Source organism: Nematolebias whitei, chromosome 3 (genome assembly GCF_014905685.2).
Source record: "Nematolebias whitei isolate Nwh7 chromosome 3, NemWhi1, whole genome shotgun sequence".
Taxonomy (NCBI): domain Eukaryota; kingdom Metazoa; phylum Chordata; class Actinopteri; order Cyprinodontiformes; family Rivulidae; genus Nematolebias; species Nematolebias whitei.
In genome coordinates this window covers 15,692,902-15,709,237 of record NC_056500.1, presented here as the reverse complement: position 1 = coordinate 15,709,237, position 16,336 = coordinate 15,692,902, and the positions used below count along the sequence as shown (strand labels likewise).

Below are 16,336 nucleotides of genomic sequence, written 5' to 3'. Positions count from 1 at the left end.
GTAAACTCTTTGAAATTAGAACATTATAATCTTCCTGAAAGTCACCACTGGGAGATTCTGTGTGTGCGTAAGGGGTGAAGGGTCATGGGAAGAAATATAAACACACATAAAGAGCAGTTCATGTCCAGATGAGCGTTGGCACGGTGCATCGCCACACTCTGTAACTCTTCTGGAACCGTGTCGTAACATCTCATGAAAACAATCATATCTAATTTGAACACACATTTATGCAAACAATAATGTCTTTTGCTGTTTAAAATCAACTGCATTGATTAGTTTTAGTGATCAATGAGATTTAGACATAGGCTAGGTTCTGGTTTTGAAATGGTTTTCAAAAAATATTTCTCAGTATTGTTGCTTCTTTTAATGACATAACGAGTTTCTTTTATCTGGTTCTTATAGAGTATTCAGACTCTTTTTCCCTCATCCACCTGTTTCTGAGAGCTGTCAGTCAGATAGAGCAATCCTGCTCATAAAACATACTGTAATACAAGGATGACGATCTTTTAATGGTAAAGAAAAAGTTTACAACAGGCTGTTAGCATGAGTTTATCTTTGTTTAGGTCTATCACCCTTTGACGCTATCGTTTTTTGTTCCTGTTGCTTTTGTTTTAACTTTTATTGTACCTACACTGCACACCCAGGCTATGGGTATGACATCTGCCTGCACGGAACAAACTTTACTTCTCGTTCAGTTCCACTGAGAAACCTTGGATATTCTTTGTCTGCCGGACCCGGTTCTGGAGGGCAGCCTGGGAGGGTAGTTGCTGCGGTTGGTATTATCATCATGCTACTAACGGGACCGGCTAAGAAGACCACACCGCTAACGGAACCGCACTGCTAACAGTACCATGCTGCTAACGGGACCATGTTGCTAAGAGAACCGCACTGCCAACAGAACCACTCTGCTAGGACCATGTAGATGTATTTCGTTTTAACTTTTGGCACCTTGTTCTTGTATTTTTTGTTGCATGCTCGGTATTTCTTCTTGTTTTATTGGCGAGTCGAGACGGTTCTTGTTGTCCTCAGCATTTCATTGCATTCTTGATGATTTCCATATGACAAATAAATCAAACCTAAACCCTGTTTAAAACAATCACATTGTTTAAAACATTCTGCTTAGTTCCTTGTGTTTTTAGCTGAGAGTGTTGAATACATTTTTATTTGGATTATTAAGCTTTAACACCACAACACAGTACTTTTTTTTTTTTTCCGCAAGATTATTAAACAGCCAGAATCTCACATCATCCTACAGACTCTAATGGGAGTCAAGTGCATTAAGAATGAATGCACTCTATTAATTAAAGCTCACCTGCACATCCATTTGCTCTCGCGTATTGTTTTATTATGTGGACACATTAAGGCGTCTGTTTTTCAAATACATTTCTTATCTCACTTTAGATATTATCACATGTGTGCATAATAAAAGACAACCTCGGTGTTCAGCTGCAACACAGATAAAAGGGAGCAAGGGACAAAGAAGGGAGGTGAAACACCAGGCGTCAGATCATTCCTTGTTAGAGTGCTGTTGACGGCACTTCTTGATGATATCATTAGGGCTTCTGGCTGGCTCAGCAGACAGATTGCAGCCCGCGTCTCACTGACAAACATGGCACCATTGCTTGTTAACGTTTAGCCAGGAAGCATCAATATGCCAGCAGCTGGCCTGGATACTTTGTAATATGCTGGAACCTTCTCCATCACATCTGCAAGTGAACACATTGTTGTACAAGACTACAACTGCGGAACATTGGTCAAATAACATGTTTCCGCTCATCCACAAATGAGACAATCGATTCTGGTTAATTATAAAGATTAGTCATGCTTTCACTGGTTTGTCGCCTAATAGAAGGAAGACTATTTTATACCTTTGGGTCTGTGCAAATGTATTTTAAAAGAAAACAAAACCTTAAGATACAACAATCAATAAAGCCCCCCAATTTTTTTTGTCCCCCTTACCTTTATTTTCATTTCTTTTACAGCTCAGATCATCCTCATCACTGAGAGGGCTCTGTTCTTGGCAGACAGCTCATGAACCAAATGAAAATATCTGCCTGCAGAGTGCAGGTGGTGCAGTTTTTGCTCACGCTTTATGCAAGGATCTGATTTGGATTTATTTGATGTGTGCTTGGAACAGCAAATGCCAGTGTGGTGGCAGGTGGGTTGGAATGTGCTCAGAAGCTGAGACCACAAAGTAAGACCTGTATGAAGTTCTACTCCAGGTGGACGGTTCCAAAACCCCTGCCAGCGGCTTGTCAGATTGGCTTCCTCCCCTGAATTTAAAATATTTTCTAAGCCCCCTTTTGTTAAATCACAAGCACTCTTTCATAAACAGTATGTGACAGTATGTGTAGATATCAGTATATACCTGTATATATAGGTGTATGCATGCTTGTATAATGTTTTGTGACAGTCCCAAAGCTTCTAACAGTATATAGGTTTCACAATCATCAAACATAACAGCCAACATCAAATACATTTAAATATTGGACAATATGTATTTCCTTATGAAGAGCAGGAAGGAGGGAAACGTCACTGAGTAGACTGGGATTGTTTAGTTTGTAACAACATCTTTGGAGGAGGTTTCTCACCAGGTGGTCGTTTCTATGTTCTCAAGTTGAAACACATTCTAGCTGCTATTCTAAAGAAAAAGCTGTGAAAAACACATAGGGAGTCTATCTGGTTTCTAAGCAACCCATCCCCCCCCCCCAAAAAAAAAAAAAATATATATATACAAGCTTTTGGTTGTAAAAGTGAAAAGGTACACAGGAACAACTAGAAAGACGTCTGTTGCAAGCGGTAACAAAAGTAGAAAAACAAAAAGAAAATATCAATTCAAACTTTTCTACCATTTATTCATATTGTCTTTGAGTCCTAACCTTTTTTTTTTTATCATACTAAAATTTAAATTGAATTGATTTTATCACGGGTGGCATGGTGGCTCAGTTGGTAAGATGTTGCATCTCAGCAAGGTCACCGGATCAAATCCTGACCGGGGACCTTTCTGTGTGGAGCTTGCATGTTCTCTCTGTGCATGCATGGGTTTTCTTCCACAGGCCAAAAACATGCATGTTAAGCTGATTGGTAATGCTAAATTGTCCCTAGGTGTGAGTGAGAGAGTGAATGGTTGTTTGTTCCTGTGATGGACTGGAGACCTGTCCAGGGTTAATCCTGCCTCTTTCACAGTGACTGCTGGATACAAGCAAAGATAAAGGAAGAATTGGCAGATGGTTGATCTGATCACATTAATGCAAACAATAATTTATAAGGGAAGCAAAAAACAAAATGAACTTCCAATTGGAAAGTCAATTTAAAGACTGATCCACTAAATGATGGATTGCCAGGGTACAAAATAAAACAAGCATTTCTTCATATCCAAAACTCCAACAGAAGCATGGCCCATTCATGCATTATTTTATTATTATTTTAATTTTACCAACTTTTCCTTTTGTCCCCTTTCTTTTAAAGCAACTGGACTCTCACTGTTTTGCATAATTGCATTCTGTCTCCTCTGGCAGCCTGTGGCTAACCAGGGCGTATGTGGCCAGTTGCCCCCCCCCCCCCCCCCCCAAACTCCTTTTTTTTTTCCCCAAGAAAAGAAGAACCATAAAGAATTGAATAAATGGTAAAAATTATCTTTCATGAACACAATAAAACCATTGGCTGAGTCTGTTCACACACGAGTGCTTGCTGATAAAGACTCACAGATGTTTGAACTGTGCTTTTTAAGTGCGTCCAACATGGGGCCTTTATTTTTTCCAGCTTTTAAGTTTCATTAGAAAACAACAATAGCAACAACTACCAAAGAACAGTTGGATTTGCTTGATTTCAGCAGCAATTATGAGCAACAACTGTTACTAACAATTTACTTGGAAAACGTCCTGACTACCAACCATAATTTGTGTCAGATATTGTTGCTTTTGGACATTGGATACATGTTTCAGACATAATCCATATGAAAAAGACATATTTTGGCTTCTCTTCTGAACCAACTTCCATTTTCTGTCCATAGGGCTGATACATTGTCCAGTTTTAAGACTGGGCTTAAGACTTTCCTTTTTGATAAATCCTATACCAGTAATTAAGGTTGCTACACTTAGACTGCAAGAGGACAAATTGACCTTATCTCTTTAAATGAATTGCTAAAATTGAATAGTTTTCATATATTAGAATGTGTTATCGATCTGCCATTGTGTATCTGTTCCTCTCAAACCCAGCCGGTCAAAGCAGATGGCTGCTTGTCCTGAGACTGGTTCTGCTGGAGGTTTCTTCCTCATGAGCGAGTTTTTCCTTTCCACTGTCGCCTTTACGCTTGCTCAAGATGAGAGTTCTATGATGGAGTTAAAGGCAAAGCAGTCTGCTCCTTAGATAAATAGTGTTAACTTATTTTTATATATGAATGTTTCTGTTCAGTGCCCTGAGATGACTTGTGTTGTGACTTGGTGCTATATAAACTGAATTGAAATAAAAAAGAATTGTATAGAAGTATTTGAGTAATTGCAGCAACGGTAATTGTTTTAGGGTCTATTTCACTGAAATAATAAATGAATGACTTTAAAATAATTCATTATTTTTATCCAAGAATGCAAATGTTTCTATTTTTTTTAACAAATAAAATCAAGCATTTTGTATTGACCATAAAAATATAATGTTACATTATTTAGCATATTATCATATTCAACTCTCATTCAAAATTACACGACAACCGATGATGATCTTTAGTGAGGACTGCTCTGGAACTGGACTGTTTCAGTCTAAATACTGGTTACACTGACTACCAGTGATCGAAGAAGTATCCAGCTGAGATCAATTTCAAGCTTTACTAAGTTCTAAGTAAAATTATTAAATTTCTATGAGGATCCAAACACAAATACAGAGTTGCTGCATATTAACAAACTCAGTGATGTTAATGATCATCTCCCATCTGGACCAGTTTCTCTTCATCTCATTCAGAATAGCTGCAAACTCTTCTGCCCTTCAAACTCCTCTGATACCCACTCATGGCTGTTTTGCAGTTTGTTTAATGCCTTCATCCATCCAGTAAAAAAGGATGTAATGGGCTCGAAGATTTGGTATAGCCGTGACAGCTGCCCAGGTTAAGAGAGTAGTGCATATAGAACTGTTAAGCAGTGAGGTGCAACACTTGTGACAGAAAAGTTTTTTTTCTTTAATAAAAGGTTAATGAAAAAAATAATAATCTCTGCATCTTCGGTCATTAGCTACAATAATTTAGATTAGCTTCAAATGCAGCTTGATAATGTTCCTGGGACAATAAAGGTCGCAAACATGTTCCTACGAGCTTGAATGTCTTTCATATAGAATTATTTTTAAAATCAGTCAAACAATCCAAAACATGTACAATAAAAAAGAGGTAAGACAAATAGTTGAAGACCCAATTGAGCAAACAAAAACAGAAAGGTTGAAGTGATCATTAAAAAAAAAAGAAATAAAAAAAAGAGGAATGTTTTGCACAGATAATTAATTTCATAAAGCGCCTAAAGCTGTGGTCTGCCCACCCCACTCGCTGCTTTATAGCAGCTTTAACATGTGCACATCCCTCCCAACTCCAGGTCCCCCACCCCCAATCCCATTTGTGTAATTCAATTAGTCTGCTCCAGCAGGCCTTGATTGATTTGTTTAGGCGATCAACAAAATGGCTGGCCAAGTCTCACTCTTTCTTTCCCTCCCTCTTGCTCCTTCTGCGTCCCACTCAGACCTGCTGGTGGCACACTGCTCTTTTCATCATTTTATCTCTCGTTTTCAGATCATGGCTCTCATTAGTCCCTCATTTCTCCTCTCTAGTCATGTCTCCTCATTCATACAGTGCACACTAATGCTCACAACGGTCTAATTACAGCTCCAAATTAACAACTCAAGTTATCAGTGGACGTATAAAAATATAGCCTTTGTCATTATACGCAAGTGCACTGACAGCTGCAGAGTACTTGTGATGTTTTTTTATTGCCTCAGTTTTCTTAAAGGGAAATGTGTAACCAAAAAACACGAAACTCCAAATAATGGCATACATTTTGGGATACAGTCATTAGTTTTGAGAAATGTAGGACTATTTGCACATTACACGTGCATTGATAGCAAATAGACCAGTGTTGTTGTTAGATGCAGTTAAAAGGTTTAGCTAAACCCTTGGTTTAGATAACGGCATGGCTTACTACAGCCAGTGTCACTCCATGTCAGCTACATGTGAACTCGAAATACTCTTTTTGTCTTGCTTCTTCGTCAGCGTCCCCACTGTCACTCTGGCAGTGCTCGGTCAACACCTCAAGGTCATTTCACTGTGACTGCACCAGCGTAAGGCTCACCGTGTGACGCTGGTGTTGTCAGAGTCCATCTGTTGGCTTTTAATGCCCTTATGGCATTAGTAATGACAAAAAATATGGAGTTTTGCTACCTTCACACCTGTCTCACACCTCCAGGCAACCACCTACTTATGTTTTTTTTTTTTTAGAATTCACTTTATCCAGAGTGAATTTTCTTTTACTATGCCCACGTATGAATGCATGGTCTCCTTTCATATAAGACATATGTTCCTAATGGCAAGTCAATATGAGCAGTAGGGTAATATGTTAGGAAGAAACAGCCTTAGGCAGCTTATGCAATTATGCAAAACAACATTCATAAGTAATGCTTGCTTTTGTTCACCATAATATGATTTATGAGCCTCCCCTAATCAAACAAAAAGGTACAAGAGGATGTTTTTTTGCTACATCTATCATGACTTTAAAGAATAAAAGGTTTAAAATAAGACTAAATATCATGATATAATAATAATAATGTGTATGTATTGTCATCATTGTATGTTCCCATACAATGGTGAAATTGGCTCTCTGCATTTAACCCATCCACCACCAGGTGGAGCAGTGGGCAGCTATTGAAAGCTCCCGGGGAGCAACTTGGGATGAAGTGTTCTGCTCAGAGACACCACGAGGTGTGTAATGACTGGGGATCGAACCTGGGACCTTCGGGTCCCGAGTTGGCTGACTGACATTGGAGAATCTGAACATTATTCTGGTAAAAAAAAATCACTGTCTTTCTTTACTGTGACAAACTATAATTGGAAAACCAAAAAAAAAAAATCAACAACATTGACTGTGTCCACTTGCTTACGGCCAATTGCGACAAAATCAGATACACACTTACCTGCTTAGGCTGTGGAGCAAAAGCATTGAACCAAAAACACATTGCATCACCTGGGAGCATCTGTTTAAGCAATAAAACCCAATGAATACTTGCAAGTTTTAAGTAAACAATCGAGGGAATGAAGAGAGAAACGAATTATTTGAGGAATGATTTGGTGCACTCCTTTACAACTGTGTAATTGCAGTCTTTGCTTTATATCTTGTTGTTCATCCTCTGGCATTATCAAAGTTGTTCTTTTTTTCTCTTTTTGTATAGCAAAAAAATTATAAAAAATATTAAAAAAGTGTGGATGCTGCCAATTTTCAAAAGCCAGCCAGTGCACCCAGAAGCCTCCCTTGCCTAAGCTGTAGCACAGCAGAGTGGAGGGAATTAAATCAAACACAATTTATGATGGTTTCTGCACTGACATCTCCAATTGTGAGGGAGGTGTATTAACATACATGATGTGGCTGGTGCTCTGGTCGAGCAAAGAAAGATAAAAACACATTAGTAGGAATAAAAAGTGAGTTAATAAAGTTATCTTCAACTGTTTACAATGGAAAATAAAAGGGTCTTATCAACAATTAAAGCCACCTTGACCAAACCTCTAATTTACTCTTACACATAGCCCCCTCCTCCCAAATAATAAAAATCAAACAAATAAAAACAAGAGCCTTCATTCTGCTTTACAACCAGATGGCAGCACAATTAGAGTGTCTCTGGCTTCATGATATGACATTGCATTAAAGTGAGTGGATACAACACAGAACACCAACACACACCAGCACATAAATGATGACATGAGGCATGGGAGTGTGAAACACAAAAGACTACTCACACAGGTCTGGTACAGAAAACACAGAAGACAAACACAGATGGAATATTGATATCAACAGAATAAGAGCATATTTTATTTCATTTATTGAAGTAAAGTCCGTTATTACATGTTTAGTCATCTTAGCTGAATTAGATGTGGTTATGCCTGATTATGTGTGAATTAAAATACTTGTTGTCCTGTTTTTATTGATGGTTAAATATCTTACCTCTTATTGGGGTACCCTCTGGAGGAGACACAAAAATGAAGACATATCATCAGTTAAGTTTAGGATTAATGTTAGTAATAGTTAGAGATGGTGTTTGGGTTGGAAGGTCCACGGAAATTAGGTTATGGAATCATTGGGTCATTTATAACAAAGATGGAGACTTTTTATTGAACAAGATCAAAACAAAACTAAAGGGGAAAAAAGCCTCTTGTTGCTGGTATCACAAAAACGAACATTTTTTATTTTTATTTTTTTTTTTTAAAGTTTTGGTAATTTCTTTGGCTTTTATTTTCTACTCCTCCTAGCCTTGGGTACGCCATGATGGAAGCTTTAACAGAATTATAGAAACAATAATTCTTTGCCTTTTATCTTTCCTATTGTTGTTCAGTGTATTGTTTTGCACTATTAGTGGCTAGCGTACAACTTTTTTTCATTCATTCAACCTTTATTTAGACAGATAAATCCCACTGAGCCTCAAGGATTCATTTACAAGAGAAACCTGATTAGATCTTAGATCTTTAAGCGTACCGTTTGGCATTTGTTTAGTATATAACTTAGTTTATATCCTAGATCCTTATTTACTGTTTCTTTTACACGCAATATTTTTGCTATTGTTGGATGTAACTGGGACCCTGTGAACACAATTTCATTCCACCTCATGTACCACATGTGATGTGAATGACAATAAAGAACCTTGAACATCAAAGATGATATGAGTTTTTTTATTTTTATTTTGAACTGACACAAGATGCTCCAAAAACGTTTCTTTATTTACTTTTTTTTAATTTTTGCATTCTATGAAGTCAGTAAAACGGCTTAACACATCAAAAATCTCCACTGAATAATTGATTGACGAACAAAAAGAATGAAATCCCCATTACAACAATTTCCTCTTCTTTAGACTGAAGTTCTTTTTTTTTAAATTTGCAGCTCATAAACCTGTTGAAATGTGACATATAGACTATTTACCTCGAGGTTCATGCCTTCCTGTCATTACAGCCTGGCTCTTCTTATTGTTTCCTTTCACTGAGGGTTGTATGTGTCTCTATTTGTTGTTTACTTTGAGTCTGTATATTGTTACATACTTGACTGCAAGCCAAATGCCCCATTAGGGACTATAATATATTGAGTTTACCCAGTTCTAGGCTGTTGAGTTTTTCAAATGCTGTCTGGACTGCTGCTATGACAATGTATCTCTTAAAGCAGAACTCGAGGCTTGGTTAGAGGCGCCAGCTTAGCCGTAGTCCCTTCAAATTCAAATTAAATTGTCTTTTAGTGCGCTGCATTTTTTCCCTAATTGTTTGCTGTCTTCTTCTAAGAGCTATTCCTCATTTTCTTTCTTTTTTTTTTTTTTTTTTTTGGTTTGTGTGTTTGATGCATCTTGGTCTCTCCCTTTAAAAGCTAAAAATGTTTGAGCAAAACCATTTCACATTGCTTACTGCTTATGACTGCAAGCAGGATTAGCACAAAAGAGGTGCCCTGTTTGGTATATGGCAAGAGTCAAGTCTAACAATATTTATCACTATAATACATACATATCTGAATTTCTGCCATTGCAAATACAAAATTTAGTTGTGTATCTCTTAATGTTTAGAATTTAATGTGGTCCCAACATCCTTTCTATTTTTGCTATTTTAAATTATTTTGTAGTCCAGTAATGTATGTTGGTGCTTTAATAGAAGAATGGATGTGTGAAACACTTCAGTTCTGACTGTCATTGAATTTCTGTATACTGTATAGCCATCAATTGTGATACCAGCAATAAGAACGCAATGAGTTTACAGTTCTGCCTGATTTGCAATGAGCATAACATTTTATATTGATCCCTTTTTAGTTGTTAAAATGTGCCTATGTTGAAAAAAAAAAAAATCACCTAGATATTTGCGCACATATTTGTAAAACGTGCATCTATGCATATTAAGCATGATAAGTAAGAATACTGTGAGACTTTACTAACAATGTTGCCTGCTTAAAAAAAAAAAAAAAAAAAAAGTTAAATGCTAGTGTTAAGAATTGTTTTCCTTCATACTTTCAACTGACTCTACTATGTAAACCCATTTGAAAAGAGGAATGGAGTATCCAGAGCAGGATGAACATATTTATATCTGAGAAAACTCATGATCATTGGAAAACCAGGCAAAACTAAAGTAACTTTTGAAAACTTCTGTAATAATAAACCACACAACTAAAGGGGCAACTCACAAGGCAACGGACAACAGGAATCTGGGGAAGTTACATTGTTACGGTGTTAGAAATTGATTAGAGGCTGCAGGAAGTTGGCATATTTTGCTTTAGCTCAGATGAATTTTAGTTGGTAGTTAAGAGGTTACTAGTTGAAGGTTAGGGGTTAGGTCTACGTTAGGTTAAGGTTAGAGGTTAATAAAGCAGGTTTGCACAAGGGAGAGCTATCACATTAAGAAAAACAACAACAAAAAATGTAATGAAAATAAGAGATGTATGATGAGGTGGGTTAGGGATAAATAGGTTAAACAGAGACTTAAAGGGCATAAAAGCAAGTTGCATATGGTTTGTATTATTATTTAGAAACCCATTGAAACTTCTATTTTTAAGTAATGAAAGAACATGAAATAAAAACATCTAAAGGCCAAGACAGAGGCAGAGTCCACATAGGGACTAGCCAGTTTTCAATTACAGTCACAAATCCACCTGTATTAGGAACATGCAGCCTAACAACCATAAGCTTCCCTTCTAAGCTTTCATCATCCAGGAGTGGATCAGATTAGGGTGCAGATGACCTAAATACATTTAGGCATACTGTTGATCTCGCTAAGGTTATCATAATTTTGTAATTTTGAATTCATAGCTTTTCATATAACTTCCCTGCTGTTTTGGTAAACAACTCACTGGATGTTTGAAATATTAAAAATGTGTCCGGGGGCAGTTTGGATGGAGGTGTTGCACATCTGCATGTGAAACGAATAGGCTTGTGTGACTGGCTGAGAGTCAAAGTCTGACTATCATCCAGAGGGCATCTGGCTGACCTTCTCTTTGCTCCAGACCTCCTAGAACTCTGTTCATGTGGCAGCAGGTCTCAGGATAAAATAAACCTATTGTTAGAGCATCTGCAAAGGTTTCAACCACTGCATCCAGACTGGCTGTAATACCAAAATCTGAGTATTTTCCTGTAGATTAAGTGAGAATGAATTAAATGAGAGCCACTTGTGAGCAAAAATCTGTAAAGAAATCCATGAAAATCAGATGATGATTTTAAAATCTTTATATTTGAAAGGGACCTTAATCTTTATGAATGCTGGACCTTATCCTCTCACTGTCACTGTCGCCTGTGGTGAATCATTCTGGCTGACAAGGCCAGTGAGGGCCTGGGGTCTGCAGCCATGGTAAGTAAGGAGAAATGTCAGGGCTACCTACACACCTCTCAAGGAGCCCATCAGGGGACCCTGATGCAAATATCACTGCCCTGCCAGAACAGCATGGTCTGGAACATCAGGAACAAGTCTGCCAGCTAGCCAGCCATCTTCCAAACAACACTTAATTTATTCAAACATATTTAGATTCTTATGGTTTTATGTAAAAAAAAAAAAATAATCGAAGATACATTTATCTACCAGTATCAAATAATGTATTTTTTTTATCAGCCAACCCAAATAAATAAAAGTTATCTCTTTATAAAAAAGCCTAACCTAGTGTCCTAAAACTGCCAACATCAATTTGAGCGAAAGACAAAGCTAAACTAAACTTATTTATAAGGCTATCCTACAAAATTGAATCTTTTATATCTATTTTCCTGTGCAAATATCAATTTTAAAATGTGCAGACTCTGCCCCCGCGCCCACAATTTGAAAATATTTAAGTAGGCTGCTAGGTAAGATGGTGGAACAGATTTTTGGAAAAGGCAACTTTGAAGTCTAGTACGGTTATGTTAGTCACATGTGGTCATTGCTTCCATTTATAGAACTGGGCGTGCATGTTTAACTGATTTATGCTAACAGCCATGGCAGAAAATAAGTAAAAATACTTTCTAAGCCAGGTGTGTTCAGTCCTCATCCTTGAGGGCCACTGTCCTGCAAGGTTTAGATGTTTCTCTGATCCAACACACCTGACTGAATCAATGTGCAATTAACAGGCTTCTGCAGAACAGGAAGAGGTAATTGAACCATTGAATCTGGTGTGTCGGAGCACGGAAGCAAGGTAAAACATGAAGATATTGGCCCTCGGGGAGCAGGAATGACCATCCCTGCTCTAAACACTCTGCAGAGCATGATTAGCAGGTTCAGAATACCACACAGGAACTTAGTTCAGCTGTGAGGAAAAGCTTCATGGTCACAGAATGATCACGGTTAAACAACAGGTGCATGTTGGCAAGTTGTGACATTTAATGAGCACTTTTAGAAGTAATATGGCATACAGTTTGTGTATTTATTTAATATTCTCTAAATATTTTCCCACACTAGCACTTTGCTAGCTACGAAGCCAGATTTTGTGGTTCACATTGGATTTATTTTGTATTTTAACGTGGGAAGATGTTATTCAGTTCTATATTGTTTTATGCTGTAACAAGTCCAGGTCAAATGAACTGAAACAAACACATTTTAGTTTTTATTGGATTTTTGTTGTTCTTTCTTGCAATATTTCCCTAACCCAAGAGAAGGATTTCTGGAGTTTATCAAACTTTCTGTTTGACACATGGCCTGTATGACACTGTTTACATTTTAGATTGGAGGAAAAAGTCACAAAGAGCACAAAGAGCTTGTATTAGTTATTAGTTAACAGCTCATAGATTGCAGTGCAAAGCCTGCTTCCCACCAGCAACGGGGGCTTTCTTTTTCTGTCTCTGCTTCTGGAAGAAATTTTTTTTTTTTTTTTTTTATTAACATACAAACAAATAAACAAACAAATATAACTAACAAGCATTTGACTTTTTTTTTTTTTTTTCTTGCTGAACTTAACCCTTACCCAACTATGACCCTTATATCGCGGTGGATACATACAAAACCATGACCTGGCAGTACCGTTACACACCAACACAGAAGTAATATTCAAAACAATGGGAATGTATTACTCAATTTGCAAATAGTAGTTTGAACTTTTGTGTTTTTGCAAGCAGTTGAATAAGTCAGGACATGAGCTAAACTTGGGTGGGTGGAAGAACAAAGGGGGAAAAAAAAAGGTTACAAAACACTATTTGGTATGCCAAGGAACTATATCTCACCAAAGCCCCCGACACACTGTGAGTTGTGAATACACTGGAATTATTGTCTTGGATTCAAACAGAGCCCAATTATTTCTTCAAAGCCTGCCATATTGCTACACAGTTGCAGAAAACGGACGTCACAGGGCGGTGGCCGAGTTAAATCTGAATAATTCTATCAGGAAAAAAAAAAAAAGTAAAAACGGGAGTACAGTAACTCCTAAAAGTGTAAAATACTAAATTGTGTTGACCTTTTATGTAAATTTGCTTTAACATGAAAGATGATGCCTCAAAGGCCTTGCTCATCAAGTTAACTCCGCATAAATAAAAACTGTGCAGCTAAAGGAGGACAGTGCTGCCATCTTAAACACATCTCTCTTCACTTTAAGTTTCGTATGGCTGGGTGAAAGAAAATAAAGCCAACGTTAAAAAGAGTTTGGTTGAACTAAAAGTAATGGTTGGATATTAAACAAAAGAGATCACAAATGGAAGAAGAGGAAAAGGTCAAGGTTGGGGGGAGCGAAGGGTTCATGCATTTTGGGAAGTAGTTAGAATATGGCATCTGCTTCAGGGATAGTGGATTGGCTTTATGAGCTTTGCATGACACTTACCAAAGGTTTCTGAAAATGACAGAGCAAAAAGACGTAATTAGGGGAAAAAAGAACAATTTATTTTCTGTTTAGGTTAAATATGTTTGTTGTTAAAGATTTACAGGAGCTCCAGTTAGTACTGCATGTAAATTATAATTATAATATGGATTTTAATGAAAGAAAATGTCGCTAATTTTAAAATATTTCTTATTTTAGTTGATTTTTCATGTGTTGTTATTTTCATTTTGACTTTAAGTTGTGTTATGGAAATAAAACATGTTTGAAGGCTCTTTGATGTGCACCAGAACACATCAGAAAATCAGACACAAATACAGACAAAACCCGTTAACAAAATGAAAAGCATCATTTGTTTGGGTCAGTTAAACAGGAAACACAAAGACAATTAAAGATTTAACAAAACAGATGAAACAGAGGTTAGACAAGACACATAGCTGAGCTTCACATAGAGCAGGCTTGAAGTTTAGTCACTTTTTAGATTATTAAAAGACCCTTCAAGTCCCCACAAAACAATTAAAAATATATATTACAACTGGAGAAAACAAACAGAAGTACCTGGAAACAAGCATCAAAACCTCAACATAAATTCCTGATGTTTTTTTAAAAAATGTCCACAGATTAAACGGTTTTTCCTAACGTTATAAACCCATTGCAGCACAGCAACACATACCTGCAAACCTAAAAGTCTGAAAAGAAAAAAAGAAAAGGCACAATTCTAATTAAGGACTGATCAGCAGTTGTGATCAGGACATTAAAAGGAATATGCCCAAATTATGCTACATTATAATAAAACTGTCAGACGAAGTTTAATATGCAATAACAAAGCTTTTCTAATAACATCAAACATCAAACTAATGATATGTCGATTAGTCCTTACTAGTTCATCAGCAGTTCAATATTAGTGTTAAGAGAAAGAGTAAACTGGAAAGAGACAAATATCGGTATTCTTTTGCCATGTGCAACTGAATGTGATCAATGACTTTAGTTACTGTTTAGCTACTAGCTATAGGTAAAAATTATATTAAGACTGTCATAATTCACATATTTACATTGCTTTATATTCTGTTGACCAAAAGTGATAACATCGACAACATTGAAAACCCCCTCATTAGATGGCCCGAGAAAAAAGTTGCAACACAGAGTACCTACAGTATAAGATTGAAAATAACCATCAAAAGAAAAACATCTTTGGGCAAGCTCATGGAATCAATCAGTCTAAAAAAAAAAGTTAATTATGAATGCACTTGGTCATTAAATTTAAACTGGTGTGTGGCTATTAAAATTTATCAAAACACGTCAGTAGATGTTGCAGACATGTCGGGGACTTTGAATACACAGCACAGTAGTGGAGATTTAAATAGGTCATACATTCAAAGTGTTATTTTAAAGATTTAAGACTCTAGAGATTACATCAAAGCTGAGGGCAACTTCAAGATACTTCACAGCTAAAATCCTAACATGTTAATGAAATCTTATCTTGCAGTGTTTGGTAAGGCATCAACAATGATATGCTTGTTGGTTTTCACTTGACTATATATGGAGCTTTGACATGCTCAGTTAGAGCAGAAACTCAATGGCAACAGAACTTAGTGGTGTTCACCCTGATTTACATTTGCAGCAACAAATCAAATGTGAGCCATCAGCTTTTCTGAATGGTGACAAATCCTCAACTTCAACGATCTACCCTTTTGCCCAGACTTACAGCAGGGCCCTGCACTTAATTACCAATATAATTAGACTTTGCTTTACTGGGGATCTCTGCAGGCTTTAATCAATGGGAACAAGACAACATATCCACATCTGATTTCTGTCACTATAATGTGGGTCTTACATGTCTTGTCTACTAACTCAATGGAGGGATGTGGGAAATCACTGAACTACAGGGTTTCACTTGGACTGTGTACCAACAGGGTGTTTTTTTACACTCCTTATCTTTAGTCACAGTCAACACTTGCTAGCCCACATTTGAGGCAATTTTCAGGATATTGAATCCACTGTTGTGTATTTCTTTAGTATAACTTTCCAGTTTTGCACTTCAGTTGAAGTAATTTTAGACCAATGCTCCATTGCAAAAACTTTGAAAGTCTGATGTGTTACACCTTTCTCAACCCAAAAGACAAAGGCTGATATTACTTTAAAACATTTTTTCTTTAAATGGCTGCTGTAATATACTGTACTGTAGGTGCTCCTTTCCAAATAGTTATAGTGTATGATACCAAACTGAAAATATAAAACTATCATTAAATAGTTGCTAATTTGGAAAGAGGGGGAATCTTACTTTAGCTGTAAAATCATGTCAACTGATAGCAAATGTGTTTAGTGAAGATAAGAACACTGTAAAAAAAAAACTGTAGTTTTTACAGGAAAACTCTGGCAGC

General features: G+C 36.9%; 1 protein-coding gene across 1 annotated transcript in view; it reads right to left on the bottom strand.

Moving 5' to 3' along the window:
- Window positions 1–16,336, bottom strand: part of ptprsa (protein tyrosine phosphatase receptor type Sa) — a 198,093-nt gene that overhangs the window by 85,901 nt on the left and 95,856 nt on the right. The window lies entirely within an intron of this gene.